A 17,823-nucleotide genomic window follows, 5' to 3' on the forward strand; every position below is an offset into this window, starting at 1 on the left:
TAGAACACCTCAACTTGGCTTTGCAAAAAATGCAGTTAGGACGCTGACTCCCATCCAGTTCAGTTATATATGTGAATTCATATTGTACATATTCGTTCAATCACTTTATTTTCTTTTTGCTTGTCATAAATGTGTTAAAATAGTTAGAAAGTATCACAAGACGTACCACCCGGACCGCCACAAGTCGATTACTAGACCGTGATATAGAAGTTTTTCAAAATTGAGTTATAAGATTGCCGCAAACCCACAAAGAAACAGACTATGTGAAATACACAAAAACTTGTAAAAAGTATGTTCGGCATAGCACGTAAATACACAATCAACGCGTGCCTGAAAAGATGGTGTTGACACGATCCGTGATGTGCGTGTCTTGTGACGTCATGTGCTCTACGATTAAGATATTTCACGATACCGGTACATGTTATATATCTCTGGCGCATTTTATTACTATGTCGTGCTGTCATATTTGTGTTATCTCACTCTGGCGCACTTTATTACTATGTCGTGCTGTCATATTTGTGTTATCTCACTCTGGCGCACTTTATTACTATGTCGTGCTGTCATATTTGTGTTATCTCACTCTGGCGCACTTTATTACTATGTCGTGCTGTCATATTTGTGTTATCTCACTATGACGACATAGTAATAAAGTGCGCCGGAGATATATAACACGTACCGGTATCGTATATTTCTATATCGTAGAGCACATGACGTCATTACTATGTCATGCTGTCATCTCACTCTGGCGCACTTTAGTACTATGTCGTGCTGTCATATTTGAACTTATATCGGCCGCTTTTTCTATCGTCAGCATTTATAAAATTGATCTGAAATCATTCGAGTGGGGTGTGTGTCTTGACCTCCGTCAACCCCTTAGACTAACTAACCCAACCCGTGAGGATCGATTGAACTGAGGTTAAGATCCACTTTTCTATCGCATTTCCGTTACAAAAATGTTGACATTTTTTCAACACTTTCTATACTTACCACTTGCAATCAAACATAAACTTACAACACGAAGCCACCACATGATCATGTTCTACTCTAGTGTAAACTTATTTATGGGATGCTTTCATTTCTCCATGAATGTATGTAACTAATAGTATAAAGACTTCTTTAAAACATTAAGCTACATCCAAATAAAATCTGAAATTCGGACTATTACATTTTATAATTGTTTCTGACATTTTAAATACTATATTTTATTTTTCGTCCTTTAGAAATATCATTTATGGTGAAACACTAGACACAATAGTTTGATGTTAAGATTCTCAAAAAAGGTGAACTCGAAAACGAGCTAAAGTTGATCGCTTTATTAAGATTTGATGATGGCGATATTGTTTCCACCGAACTGAACTTTTAAAGTAACTTAAAGCCTAACCCTAGTTTCAGATGCGTTCTCGCTCATAGAGCTGACCTATAGGGAAACAAGCTAAAGTTGATTGCTTTATTAAGCTTTGATAATGACGGTATATTTCCCTTCAATCCAAACTTTTAAAGAAACTTACCCTGGAGGAATGAATGGTTGACCTTTGTAATCAATGGTCGTGTAAATTAAAATTGCCTGTTTAATTCATACTTGCTGAAATGTTTTCGGGTGATGAGGTGTTTACCTGCCGTTAAGAAGTATAGATCTTCCAAAACATCTTAAGATAAAACAAATTGTTTCAGCTCAGCCAAGGATAGAACCAAGTCTGAAGATGCTCACGGCACAATTGGTAGCTCCGAATAAAACGATGGCGTAGATCGGGTCATGATGCTATGTTTTTATCAACATTATAAAACAATAGGCAATAGTAATATGGACAACTAAAACTTACCAGTGTCACCGCCCCATCCCCGCAGCAAATCCATCACCTTTCGCACTGATTTAATCTTTCTTTTAATATTGTAATAAGGAATAAACCGGGAGTGATCTCCTCTAAACTTTCTCGAATATTCTTATACAACACTATGGTGGATGGCAATTCGGGATATAGACAATATTTTTAAACCTCTTTTTAATTACTTAAACTTTTTATAACTTTATTGATTATTAATTAAAGTAAATGACAGAAACATTCACATTTTTTATTCAAATTTTTTATTGTACTATAGTCTCAATCAATCAATATTATCATTGGTTTCAACAATTGGAACTTTTATGGCATTTAGAATTACATAGTAGCTTGTTATTTTTACACTTGCAGCGATTTGTTGTGCACTTGGTTGTGCAATAGCAGCGAGTGTAACCTTGGCCCCCAGTCAATGATTGTGAAGATGCGATGGTTCGTAGTGATTTTTCCTCAGTACCAACTGACGACAATAAGAGCAGTTTTTCGTAAAGAATTGAAAACTCACTTCTAGCATACAGTTGTTTTAGAACACCATGTTCCGTTCCTAATTCGTAGAAACCGCCCTCGACGCTCATGACAACTGCAATAACGCTTCGAGAATCACCGCGACCTCTTGTCAACATCTGGAACACGGATGCGTACATTGTCACCCACTTCAGCATCTTTAAATTTTGTATTTGATGTTTTAAGCATCTTAGCACCTTGTTTGCTAGCTAATATGAGCTGCTCACCTGTGTTCCATGATGTCTAGTTTGTTGTGACACAATCCGCAGCTAATATTTCCTACGTACCCTTCGTCTGCTTCAATGAGTATTCCAAAAATAGCATGGACATCGTTGCCACAGGATCCATAAGAATGAGCTACATTTTAAAATATATTAAATTAGTTTAAAGAACCCACATAAATTGAAGTTTCAAGCTTAAAATATAGATCGATATTGTAGTATCTAAAAGAGTTTGTTTGATAATATAGGTACCAATGATACTTGTTTCCATACAATTTGTTTGAGCACATGGTAATGCCTATTTATACATCAGGAGGTTATTTTGTTTTACTGTATAATTATGTATCTTTATTATATTGTGTTTTGCATGAATGAAGAGTACCTGGCTAGCGGAAGGACTGTCTGAGCGATCGTCATGTGTTTTTCCATGTTTTTGGGTGAGATCGCTCATGTACGTAAGGGGAGAGAATGGACCGCATAAAAGGGAGAGCAAAAGGTGAACGGGTGTTGTGTGCTAGGACTTGGGACTTGAACTGTGGCAGTGAATGTAAGATGTCTCCATGACTTGGAGTCGTGATTATTATTTGTACCTATATCAGTTGATCTTCAAATATGGATGTACCACGGATTTATCTGTACATAGTGTAAATAAAGTTGTCATTTGAAGTTGCCACTGTTGCTCGTGTTCCTGTATGAAAGCTAACCCACAACAACAAAGAATTCATGTTGTTACATATGGTGTCAGAAGTGGAGGCAATAAAGTGATGTTGCTACATTGTATTACTGTTACTTATGATGTCACAAGTGGTTGAAGAATTGGTGCTACATATGTCAGAAATGGAGATATTACAGTCTGTGGTCTTCCACTGTTTACCAAGTACGTCAAGTTCTTGAAAGTCATCTATCTACACTCAAGTCAGAAGGGTTGCTGTAGTCAAGTCAGACGTCTTGTTCAAGTCAAGTCATCAACGTGATAATTTTATCACCTTATTTCGATATTGTCTCACCAATGTCGAGTAAATATCGTCTGTGTGTTTTTTTCTGTTTGGATTTAGCCGATCAAGTCTTAGTGTTTCTTTTCTACTGTTTGGATTTAGCAGATCAAGTTTATTTTTGTAACTGTTCCTAAACTGTTCCTAAAGATGTCTTATCTAAAACTGGACAAATTTCTACTCTGTAACAGGCTACTAGAACTATTTTGAATTTTTTCAACTTTTTGAAATCAACAAAGTGAACTATTTTTGGACGTATATATGTACTATGAACTTTTCTTGGATTACCAGATGTCTGTAATCAACTAAAACAAGCCAGAAACCAAGAAAGGGTATTGTAAATTAATTAATATTTATCTATTGTCAACTAATGAATTTATATTTTATGTCATAGAAAATATATCAAAATGTCAAATTTTGAAACATATGCCGCACTTGTGAAGGAACTTGACATTCCAAAGGAAGACAGGTTGGCATTTATAAAAGAACTACTAAAGAAAGATGAAGAGAAAGCTGCTAAAGAGAAAGCTGAGAGAAAAGAAGAAGAGAAGGCTAGAGAAGAAAAAGCTGCTAAGGCGAAAGCTGAAGAAAAAGAAGAAGAGAAGGCTAGGAAGGCAGAAGAGAGGGCTAGGAGGTTAGAGGAAAGGAATTGGAAAATAGAAGATGATGAAAGAAAGATTGCAGCAAAAAGAGAAGAAGATGACAGAAAGCACAAGCATGAAACAGAACTGAGAAGAATAAATAGTAATATGGCCGTAACTGAACAGGCGGGTGAGCACTCAACCAGATTACAGCTGAAATTCAGGGACTTAAGAGAAGGAGAAGAAATATTAAACTACCTAACACAATTTGAGTGCATTGCCACAACTAACAACTACAGTAGAAGCATGTGGGCAAGTGCTTTGCTGAGCAGGCTCACGGGTGAATGTTTAAACATAATTGGCACGCTTACTGATATTCAAAAAATGGACTATGACCATATTAAAAAGAAACTACTCACTTGTTATGGGAAGTCAGAGGACGAATATAGAAAAGCCTTTGTGGCGATGAAACTGGAGAGCCACCTAGACACAACGGCCACTTTATTTAAAATGAAGGAAAACTTGCTAAAATACTTTGAACTAGCGGAGATAGACACAACTGATCCAAAGGCTCTGTTAGATCAGTTTCTCATCCTCAAAATTTATGATGAAGCGGGCAAGGGCTTATTCAGCTTTCTAAAAGAAAGGAAAATAAAAACGGAAGATCAGCTTAGAATAGCGGTGGCAACGTTCAGGGATTCACACCCCCATGAGCAGTTGTCGGCAGAGGAAACCGTACTGGCACAGACAGTAGCGGGCAGATACAAACAGCTACCGAGAACACAATCGCCGACAAGAAAAAGGCGTAACAGCCTGCCTAACATTGGAAAGAGTAGACCAATAAGGATAACATGTTATCACTGTGGTAAAGAAGGTCACATGCGAGCTGAATGCTGGAGGTTGAACAATATGAATGACAGACAGCGACAAGGTCCTAGTAGCAGTGGGAGGTATAAGAGCTGGGGATACCAGCACAATAGAAACAGCGGTGCCTATACTAACCGTAGGGAATATTCACCACCGAGTCCAAGCAGATACTATAGTGGTACCAACAGAAACCCGCAAGACTACAGGATTAATTCTTTCAACCAAGGAAGTAGGCTGTCATTTAATAATATTGAAAGTCAGAAAAATAATAACGGTGATACGGAAGCGAAACAAATAGTAGCTACTGCCCGTGATGCTAATGGAAGATTATTTTATTTCCCAGCGATACTGAATGGGAAAAACACACTTTGCCTAAGGGATACAGGCTGTACAACATTGATTGTTGACAAAGCAATGGTAAAAGAATCAGATTACACCGGAGAAGTACAAGAGGTCAGGTTAGCTAATAGGATGTCTATCCATTGTGATATGGCGAAGATTGAAATAGACTGCCCATGGGTTACGGGTTCATTCACAGCAGTTGTGATGGAGAACCCTATTTGTCCTCTAATAATTGGCAACATCCCGGGTATTCCGGATGACTCAATGAAATTTTTAGAAGCATGGCAAGCCAAGAAAGGTAAGATGGTTGTAAACGCCATTATACAGGATGATAACGCAGAGAAGCTAAAACCTATAGTACAAACGCACTTAACAGCGCCTGAGATGGCAAGGCTACAAAAAGAGGATGAAGTCACAAAAAAACTGATGAATAACATCAATAAACAACAAGGAAAGTACAGAGGCCACTGCTATGAAATAAAAAATGATATACTGGTTAGAATATTTCAGAATAACTGCATTAAAAGGACACAAATAGTCATTCCGGAGAAACTGAAAGGTCTAGTCTTGGAGACAGCACATGATAGTCCTTTGGCTGGGCACATGGGAGTCAGGAAAACTATAAATAGAATCCTTGACAACTCGTTCTGGCCGGGAATCCATCAGGATGTGAAAAGATACATTGGTAAATGCAAGCAATGTATAACTAAAAATCATTTACACAGCAAACATATTGCTCCTATACAGCCAACTGATAAAACAGGAAGGGTGTTTGAGAAAGTGGCTATAGACATAGTACCAATTGCATCAAAAAAAGGTCACAGATTTATTCTAACTCTAATAGACATGGCGTCCAGATGGCCAGAAGCTATACCCCTAAGGGATATAAAATCCGAAACTATATGTTCTGCATTATTAGACATTTTTTCAAGATATGGTTTTCCTGAAACTCTGCTGTCAGACAACGGCAAACAATTTACCTCTAATGTGACTAATGCATTAACAAAGCTGCTGAAGATCACTCAGGTACACTCGACCATCTACAGACCGCAAGCAAACGGTATGTGTGAACGGTGGAATAAGACTCTCAAAGTAATGCTAGCAAAAGCTACAGAAGATCATCCTAAGGAGTGGAATGAGTATATTCCGGCGATACTGTTCGCCTATAGAGGAACAGTGCATGACGCGACGGGGTACTCGCCATTTGAATTAATGTTTGGATCAAATCCAAGAGGGCCGCTTTCGTTGCTAAATGATAGATTACTTGGCACTCAAATCACTGAACAAGATACTTTTGAGTTCATTACTGAAAAGAAAAGCAAAATGGTATATGGATTACAATCTGCTCAACAAAATGCGGAGGGAGAGGCAGGTAGACAGAGAAAATTGAAAAACAAAAATAGATACCTCAGGCAATTGAAGGAGACAGACAATGTCTATGTTTGGCTACCTACCTGGAAAGGGGTCAAATTATGGCAGGGACCATTTGTGATTAAAAAGAAAGTGAACGAAGTAGATTATGCTGTGGACATCAAAGGCACAATAAAGATAGTACATGTTGATCTACTGAGGAAATACGATAACATGCCTGATCAGATAACTCAAGTGATGGAGGACATTAATACACATGACACTGACATAAATGAGGAAGTTGGTCGTGATGAAGAACTGTCAAAACGTCAAATAGAAGAACAATCTAGCGTAGTAATTATAGAGGAACAACCTACCTTAGCGAACATAATTCAAACAGAAGAAGAAATCCAGCAAATTACTCCGCTGAAGTACAGAAAAGAACTACAGCAGTTATTGAACGAATTCAAAGATGTCATTACTGAAGATACTGGCTACACAAGAACAATTACTCATGTCATAGAATTAAACAAGGATGCTAATTTCAAAAAGAAACAATATGCAGTACCTTATGCATACAGAGAAGCAGTGAAGAAAGAATTAAATCATTTGATCGAAACTAACAAAATACAACGCTCAAATTCATCTGTAGCTTCACCAATGGTGATAGTAAAAAAGAAGAATGGAAAAGTAAGAATTTGCTGTGACTATAGAGATTTGAATAAAATCACGAAAATAGACGCAGAACCACTGAGAGATACAAATGAACTATTGGAAGAGATAGGGAACTCAACAATTTTCACTCATCTGGACTTAAACCGAGGTTTTTGGCAAATAGGTATGGATGAGGAATCCAAACAATACACAGCGTTTACAACTGATGAAGGATTATTTGAGTGGAATGTTATGCCTTTTGGCCTAGTAAATTCAACAGCAACATTCTCCAGATTTATGAGAATAATGCTGGCAGATATAAAGAATGTAGTACATTTTGTAGATGACATATGTATTCATTCTAAGGATATCAAGACACATATGCAGTCAGTTAGAGAGGTACTAACAAAATTAAGGGAGCATGGCGCGACTATTGCACCTGAAAAGTTAAAATTTGCAAATGAAGAAATGGATTTTTTGGGATTCAAAGTAGGAAAAAATCAAATTAGACCTACTGACGGAAACACAAATAAAATTCTCAACTTAAAAATACCTAAAACCAAGAAAGTTCATACCCAAGTACTCAGATATAACTCTACCGCTAAGACAGCTAATTACCAAGGACAGCAGTAGAACAATAAATTGGTCTAAAGAATGTCAATAAGGTATATTACTTATGTGTAGTAATAACATGCCTTGATGATAAGGAAGTTTTTTTACTACATAGGATATAATTATTTAATTCATGAGTTGAATTAAGTCTTTGATAATTTCAACTATGTATTATAGTTTGGTAATTCACTAAACTCATTTGTCTTGTTTATACAATTACTTGGTAATTGAAATGTTTTTCTTTCTCATATTTGAATATATTACACATAATGCTTGTGCATTAGTCTACAAAGAATGTATTTTTCCATGTTTTTTTGAGATGTATAAAAATTTTGTTGTCTGGCACATGATCCTGCCCTACCAATATTGTATTTATAAATTTTGTTACACAAAATTTTAATTGAAGGGGGGACGTGTCACAGACTGTATAATTATGTATCTTTATTATATTGTGTTTTGCATGAATGAAGAGTACCTGGCTAGCGGAAGGACTGTCTGAGCGATCGTCATGTGTTTTTCCATGTTTTTGGGTGAGATCGCTCATGTACGTAAGGGGAGAGAATGGACCGCATAAAAGGGAGAGCAAAAGGTGAACGGGTGTTGTGTGCTAGGACTTGGGACTTGAACTGTGGCAGTGAATGTAAGATGTCTCCATGACTTGGAGTCGTGATTATTATTTGTACCTATATCAGTTGATCTTCAAATATGGATGTACCACGGATTTATCTGTACATAGTGTAAATAAAGTTGTCATTTGAAGTTGCCACTGTTGCTCGTGTTCCTGTATGAAAGCTAACCCACAACAACAAAGAATTCATGTTGTTACAATAAGGGTAAAACGTTATGTCATATTCATGCGTGGTTAATGGGGATGAGATGAAGAGCGATGACAGTTTGGACGTTTATCGCAATACATGCAAAATTAAGGTGGGGTGACTTGAAAGGTTAACATCATAGGGTGATATTTTAAAATGTAGAATTTTAATATTATCTACACAAAAGACCGCTTCTATACACATGCGACTATATTTTTTGTTCAAAATCTAATTAAAGCTTTAGTTACCAAAAAGGCGTAGAAATCAAGGAGGACCACATTATCCTCTTGTATCCCGAGGTAATTGAAACAGATGTAATATTTAGTATGTCCTACGTGTCTTAAACACAAACACAAACACAAACGGAAAAGATGATGATGAGTCCGAATAATTTTAATTCAAGTAATTAGAACACAAACACTGATCACACTAATGAAAAAAATAGCCAAGATGAATTACTTGGTATGCCCGAATAATATTCATTTTAGTCATTAGAGCACGAACACGGATCGCATCAATTAAACAAATGACAACGAAAAGTATACGGAAAACAGAGCCCTATGTATACAATCACGTGGTTTTAAATTAAGCCATAGGATTGGTCACTATAAAATAACCAATCTTTAAAATGAAGGCACCATTAGTTATATTTAAACCCAATGGATGGTTCGTTTTTTCTCAATTGGGTGGAGCTTCCAAATTTGACTGAATTACTTGGTAGAATGCGTTTACCCGATCGCAAAAATAGCCCGCGCATTACCTATTTATTTAAAACAAACCCAATTGGTCGCCTTTCATCTTCGCACCTTTTACGTAATACCCCCCCCCCCCCCCCCTTCGCACAGAGGGCATCCTTTCAGAAATCTCGCTAGACGCTTGACTTAGACATTACATACCATTCGTCTGATACGCTTCAACAGGTTACACGCTTGGTTTTTGAATCTTGAGTTCAAGGACAGATCCGGGTAGGGGTTGGGGAAAGGAGGGGGTGGGGGTTATTGTCCTTAACGAGATACTGATAGTGTTTTAAAACAAATATATTCAGTGTCAGCATTGGTACAGTTGAATTCACAAATTATGAATTGCTGAAAAGTAGAAAATAAAACAACTATATATAATTATCTTCGTAGAGACATTAGAAAAAACCACGCAGCTTAGCCACCACTCTCATGCCCACCTGTCAGGTGAGCTGCGGTTCACCCCGAATGTTTACAATAGAAGTGACGGCTATAAGGGGCAGATAAATCAGTTTTGAAACAATTTGAAACTAAGAGGAGGTAATTATAGTTGTGCTTGATCTTTTCATTGTCGTCTGTAAACTGTCGTCACGGACGGCTGATTTCACGAGGGAGAGGGAGGGGAGGACAATTGTCCTCAACGAGCTACTGATTGTGTTTTAAATTAAAATATTTACAGTCGCAGCATTGGTAGCGTTGCATTTTTAAAAATATGAATTACCGAAAAGTAGAATCTCTATATATAATTCTCTTCATTCGGACCATGCGAGACAAAGACGTAAGCTCAACAGAATATATCACCACCAGCCCCACCCCCACCAGTCAGGTGAGCTGTTTATTAGGGGCAGATAAATCAGATTTTTTAAAAAAGATTTGAAACTAAGGGGAGATAATAAAATATTCTGCTTGCTCTTTTCATTGTCGCCTGTAAACTGTCGTCACAGACGGCTGCTTTCACGGAGTGGGGTGGGAGGGGGGAGGAGAGCGAGAGAAGTGGAAATGGAGGGTGAGGATAATCGTTCTTTACTAGCTAAAAATAGTATTTTAAAGCAAAATATTTTCAGTCACAGCTTTGGTAGTGTCGTATTCACAAATTATGAATTACTGAAAAATAGGAATTAAACTAAAGAGCAGTGTCAGCTCGTGTTTTATAATTATCCTATACCATACAGTTTTTTTATACGTAGTTAATGTGACTTACTGCCCTCATCTCATTGCAACAATAGGTACTGCCCACATTTATCACGCACATTACATAACAGCGCAAAAGATCAAAACAGAAACCCGACACGGTATAAAGGCTGTCATTGACTCAAAAACACAATGATGTGCCTAAATTTTGTTTATAATTAACATTTATACAGCGTATTATTTAATTAAATTCATTACAAAAGTTGTGGTTGCTTTCTAAATTAGGTTACAGTATTTATAAATATAAGAGTTATAAACCATAATGCATTTGTCGTTTATAAATAAGCTACAAAAAAACTACAACCTGCATCAATAAACACCCACAATTTTACGATTCTCAACAATTTAAATCAAAATATTTATTGAAAGATTTGTGTGACTTTTCTCTGTGACTATTTTTTTTAATTAGATGTATGTAAAACACGATAATGTATGTATCAAAGCTATACGAAAGATGAGGAGACAGTTTACAGGCGACAATGAAAAGATCAAGCATTTATCTCTATATATATAATTCTCTTCTTGGAGACGTTAGAAAACAAGCTGTAGACGCCATTATAGGAAAAAAGTCACAAGAAAAAAACACAGGAAAAAAACACACAGAAACAAAGTCACAGTAAAAAAACAAGTAATTAAAAAAAGTCTAGTGACAATTTTAGCGCAATTTCCTTGTGTTATCTAAAAATAGCTCTGTCGTAGCGTAAATCAAGAGCAGGGTTAGTAAAACCATTGGTTAGTTATTAAAGCGTTTTTTATTAATTTTTTTCAGTATTTTACATGTTTTGTTTACAATAGAGTAACATGACTAAAAACTATTGCGCGCCCAGCTACCGAGCGTGACGTCGCAGCCATTGAACGTGATGGTGCAGCTATTGAACGTGATGACGCGTGTGGTGTGGTTGCATAAAATGCCTACTAATTCGGTCCAAATTTTAATTAATTAAAAAAAAAATGTTGTGACCGAACGAAAGGATATTTTTGAAAACTTTCTTCGGCAATATTGTTCTAAATTATGGCAGGAATCGATTGGTACATGTTTCAAGTCGCTAAGTGGTCTGGTTGCCGAGATATGGGCCAAAAACTACTTTTTTTCGAGGTTTTTTGGCTTTTCCGGGAAATCCATGAAAGAAACCCGGAATTTTTATGGCCTATGTTCATTCTCGTAACTTGCTTAACATAATTGCTTTTGGAACTAGTCATCGATATTGCTTCGTTGAGGAGGAGATACGACTTAAAGCCCGGACACACATTCATCCATACATTCATTCATTCATCCATCCATTCCCAGAAATGACGAGTTAATAAACGCAATTCTCCAGAATGGAAATTGCGCTAAAAATCACACCTTAGAAACCTTCAATTTTTATAATTAGTGTATTTTGAGTTATCTTGTTATATATGTTGAAGCAAAACCTAAAAACACATAGCTGCCAATTTTTTTTTTAAATTGTAAATAGGATTTGTGTTAAACAAACTGATTTAATTCGAAAATTTATAACTACCACTGGCTAACGAGATTTTGAATTTGAAACGAGAGAGACCGAGGCTTACGTTGTTTCATTAAATTTTGATTGCGGTATTGCTAACACCACGGTGACCTTTTAAAGCAATGTATAGCCTAAGTATTATTAAATACGGCCCGTCCAATCATTTTGAATCTTCCGCTGTGTACAGTATCATTTTTTACTCAAGACCAGAGCGGTTGAAATGATAATCTTAGTAATAAAGTGTGATAAATACTTTGAAATCATCAACTGTGTCAGCTTGACGCTAAATGTAATACTTTTTAAAGAGCTTTTGGGCTAGTGGTTGTCGGGCTTTTGTCACATTCGGGTAAGTTCTATTCGGGAAAACAGCCTTGAGGCAAACATTATTTTTTGCTTTTGAGTATTAGTTGTAGACCCAAAGGTAACAATAGTTTGCAAGATCACATAAAAAGACACCTGTAAAAGTGCATATTTTTAAGACGTTGCAATTCCGTTAATGATCATGAAAATGTAATAAAAAATTGTGAGACCATAAACTATCTAGCTGTAAGATAAATTGACCATCCCCTTTGCTAGCCTTTGTTTTATATCTCTTACCATGCTTCTAAGGTGATAAGCGCAATAGAAAATCACCGAAATCCTTTTTTTTTTTTGACATAATTAGCTTCTTGCACTTTTGGATACTTTGCCCATTTTTGTATTAAGAAAAGGCTACTTCAGAGAGAAAAAATATTGATGCGTTTAAAATCCATTTTTTTTGGACCCCACTAACTTAAAAATAATTAATTTTCCCAATCTTACAAGCTCTAAAAAATATTTAAAAAAAAAAAAAAACGTCTTCGTATTGTATTTGGCATAATTGGAAAGCTGAATTTCTCATGTGTTTGATGATCGTATTGCCTGTCATCTCTGATACGCCCAGAGGCATAGCGAGGGGGGGGGGGGGGGGGGGGTGGGCGGTGGGTGCGGACCGCACCGGGTGACACCATTTAGGGGGGTGACACCAAGTCGAAAAATAGCAAAATATATGGAGAGGTATAGAAAGGGTATTTTCGTGACCTACTGTTAGTTACGTTTTGATGTTTTTCTCACTTCGCAGTATTTTAACATAAAAAAGCCTACTACGTTTTTTGTAAAATTAATATTCACTTTCTTATGCATTAAAAAGTATATAACAACAATATAAACGAATTCCAAAAACCTACACATGTAATTGTATTTTACAGGATCGTCCATACATGCAACTAGGATGAAATTAATGTGGACAGTCTGCAACATGTCTATTATCTATGTTTCGCTACTACCAGTCGTGATTGAGTGTAAGTCTGTGATACTTAACCATTTTTTATGGGTGATCTTTAGAACCTAGATTAAATAACACAAATTTCCAACTTTTAAGCGGAACACACCTCTTTAGTATCGTTTTTGTTTAGAGACTTAATTAAATAATTGAGTGTAATTTAGTTTACTACTTAATTAAGTGTCTCATTTAGCTTTATCAAATATTGAAATTATCCCCCTGTATTTTCAAGATTAATCTTTTATCTTTTGTCTTTTGTCTTTTATCTTTTGTCTTTTGTCTTTTGTCTTTTATCTTTTGTCTTTTGTCTTTTATCTTTTATCTTTCGTCTTTCGTCTTTCGTCTTTCGTCTTTCGTCTTTCGTCTTTCGTCTTTCGTCTTTCGTCTTTCGTCTTTCGTCTTTCGTCTTTCGTCTATCGTCTTTCGTCTTTCGTCTTTCGTCTTTCGTCTTTCGTCTTTCGTCTTTCGTCTTTCGTCTTTCGTCTTTCGTCTTTCGTCTTTCGTCTTTCGTCTTTCGTCTTTCGTCTTTCGTCTTTCGTCTTACGTCTTACGTCTTACGTCTTACGTCTTTCGTCTTTCGTCTTTTCGTCTTTCGTCTTTCGTCTTTCGTCTTTCGTCTTTCGTCTTTCGTCTTTCGTCTTTCGTCTTTCGTCTTTCGTCTTTCGTCTTTCGTCTTTCGTCTTTCGTCTTTCGTCTTTCGTCTTTCGTCTTTCGTCTTTCGTCTTTCGTCTTTCGTCTTTCGTCTTTCGTCTTTCGTCTTTGGTCTTTGGTCTTTGGTCTTGTGTCTTGTGTCTTGTGTCTTGTGTCTTGTGTCTTGTGTCTTGTGTCTTGTGTCTTGCGTCTTGCGTCTTGCGTCTTGCGTCTTGCGTCTTGCGTCTTGCGTCTTGCGTCTTGTGTCTTGCGTCTTGTGTCTTGTGTCTTGTGTCTTGTGTCTTGTGTCTTGTGTCTTGTGTCTTGTGTCTTGTGTCTTGTGTCTTGTGTCTTGTGTCTTGTGTCTTGTGTCTTGTGTCTTGTGTCTTGTGTCTTGTGTCTTGTGTCTTGTGTCTTGTGTCTTGTGTCTTGTGTCTTGTGTCTTGTGTCTTGTGTCTTTCCGTTTGCGTTTCCGTTTGCGTTTGCGTTTGCGTTTGCGTTTGCGTTTGCGTTTACGTTTACGTTTACGTTTACGTTTACGTTTACGTTTACGTTTACGTTTACGTTTACGTTTACGTTTACGTTTACGTTTACGTTTACGTTTACGTTTTACGTTTTACGTTTTACGTTTTACGTTTTACGTTTTACGTTTACGTTTACGTTTACTATTACGTTTACGTTTACGTTTACGTTTACGTTTACGTTTACGTATATATACGTATATATATATATATATATATATATATATATATATATATATATATATATATATATATATGTATGTATATATATATGTATATATATATATATATATATATATATATATATATATATATATATATATATATATATATATATGTATATATATATATATATATATATATATATATATATATATATATATATATATATATATATATATATATATATATATAAATATATATACATATATATATATATATACATATATATATATATATATATATATATATATATATATATATATATATATACATATATATATATATATATATATATATATATATATATATATATATACATATATATATATATATATATATATATATGTATATATATCAGGTTCTCCTTCTGTAGACAACTATACTCTACAAGACTGTCGCACAAGTCACATCGAGCTTATTATTTATGTTCCCTATATGGACCAAATGTACAAGACAAGAACTAAATGGGTTGTGTCCAATTTTTTTCCTGCTCCACCAGACGACAAAATGAACACAAGAGTCGCTGTATTTACACACCAGCCAGACGACAAGTCTCCTGTAGAACTTGTCGGCTTTCACAGCTACCAAAACCCATCAGACCTAGTGAGTAAAATTGATAGCATCCAGGGCTTTAATAAAACGGATTTGGCTTATTTTCACTTGGTTCACACGTCTTTGATTGAATATTTAGACAAACATCAAGCAGAACACAAGACATACATCAAAGCTATTATCACATTTCAAAGGAATACAGTAAATCAATATAATTTTGCAGAAAACAAGCAAGTCTTGTATTTTAATTTTGATTTAACTTCTTCCCCATCGCAGACGAAATGGATAGACACGACGATTGTTTTCCCAGTGCATGATGATGCAGTCTTAAATTACAATATAATATCAATCTCCCTGTGTGGTCAGTGCAGTCCGGGATGGACTTATTTTAAAAGTAAGGTGCATTCAGGACTGCACTCTTGTTATAGGTTACAAGTATCCCAGTCGCTTTTGAACTACGGCGATGCTGACTTTGCATGTCAAGATAAGAAGACTAATCTTCTTACTTCAGAAACAACAGAAGAGTTAGAATTTCTTCAAGAAAATGTGCCTAAACTTCTTTTAGAATATCCAGAGCTGCGGAATCTCACATCGGTTCTGATTCACGTAGGGATATGTGAAAAAATTGATCGAAAAAAAGAAAACAACATACAAACCAATAACCTAGACGGAGTTGGCTTTAGACAAAGTTTATGTGCTGCTTGGAAGATTGAAGTCAATAAATTATCTTCAGCTAAACAAAAGAACCAAATTATTTCTTGGATTTTTGTGGATAGTATTTCAAAAATAACTAATGTGTATCTTTGCGAGTTAGAAATCAAGCACGAAGTAAGTTTCCCTTACCCCTATTACGTCCATCATACAAACCAACTTATTCGCTTCGACCCTCTCAGTTTATCATCACAAAGTGAGGATCATTTTGGTTTGTTTCGTTGTAGTAATTCTGAAAATGAAATAAGCTACCTGATACCCTACTCGTATGTGTGCGACAACCACCACCAGTGCCCTAACCACAGAGATGAGCGTATGTGCTCACCATTACTGAAAGACATTTGTAAAACTGGGTTTCCTTGCGGGAATAGCGGTAAGTGTGTTTTAGAGAGCAAAATGTGTGACGGTATCTCGGATTGTCCAGACAACAGCGACGAGGAGAACTGTAGCGGCTGTATGGAGACCACTTGCACTGATGAAACTTGTCTGCCTAACTTGTGGTTCTACAACCTCACGAACTACACAAATTTATATTCAATACAGGAGAAAATGTTCCAGTGTAATATTCATCAACTGTTGGAACAAGAGTTCACAGACTGTAAGGACGATGTTTGTTTTTCAGTGAATGACAGGAGAAAGGCGATTCAAAAGTGTCAAGAAAATAAAGGACTGCACATAAATGACAACGTTGTAGGCATAAATATATTATACAAATGGGCCCCTCGATGCATTCTTCTAATAAGTCATTATACTGGTAAAACGTTAGGCTGTACCGATTTTTCTCATTTAGAGGGTTGTAGGGATTTTATTTGTATGGAAGGCCTGTACAAATGCCCGTCGTCTTACTGCATACCAATCTATTTATTCCATGATGGATACATAGACTGCCCCTATGGAGAAGATGAGTACGCACCATTTTTGGAAAATTTAGAAATATTTCGACAATGTAATGATCATGTCATCCATCTGTCTAACATATGTGATGGCCATGCCCAGTGCCATAACGGCTATGATGAAAAGGGATGTTTTAAAACTTGCCCATCTGGTTTTACCTGTAAACATGGAGTTTCAGCAGTTACCGACCACCGCTATGTTAATTTGACTAACCTGTTTCAAACACTCGACCCTAACACCAAAGTTCTGCACCTTTCAGGTATAAACATATCACAGGTGTACCTACCCCATCACATGACTTTTAGTCAGCTGTTAGAGCTCCATTTGTCTCAGTGTAGTCTGAGTGATGAAATGCTTCACAAAATGATTTTAAGTCTGGGCAGCAGCCTTTACACTGTTTATTTCCTTGACCTAAGTTTTAATCAGATTAACCTTGTCAATAGCCCTGTATTTTTTCTGATGTTTCAAAATATAAATATATTAAACATATCTTTCACTAACATTTATTTCTTCCACATCCAAAAAAAGGTATTTCCTAATCTAGTTTCTCTTGATCTCTCGTCCACTAAACTTAAATCTCTCCGGATATCAGGTTCTCGTTACGTTCTGTTTCTCCACCTTAATTTGAGTGTCACTGACATCGACACTATGGCATGGCTGGACGACAAACTGACCATTGGAACTCTAGACATACGATACACACAAATAAAATTTGATTACAAAACACTTCTAGCTTTAAAAAACTTAACTATCAACTTAGCAATTTTCGCTGATAACTTTAAACTGTGTTGCGATTTGTTTAGTG

Source organism: Physella acuta, unplaced genomic scaffold (assembly GCF_028476545.2).
Source record: "Physella acuta isolate Inbredline_101_S28 unplaced genomic scaffold, ASM2847654v3 ptg001155l, whole genome shotgun sequence".
Classification (NCBI taxonomy): domain Eukaryota; kingdom Metazoa; phylum Mollusca; class Gastropoda; family Physidae; genus Physella; species Physella acuta.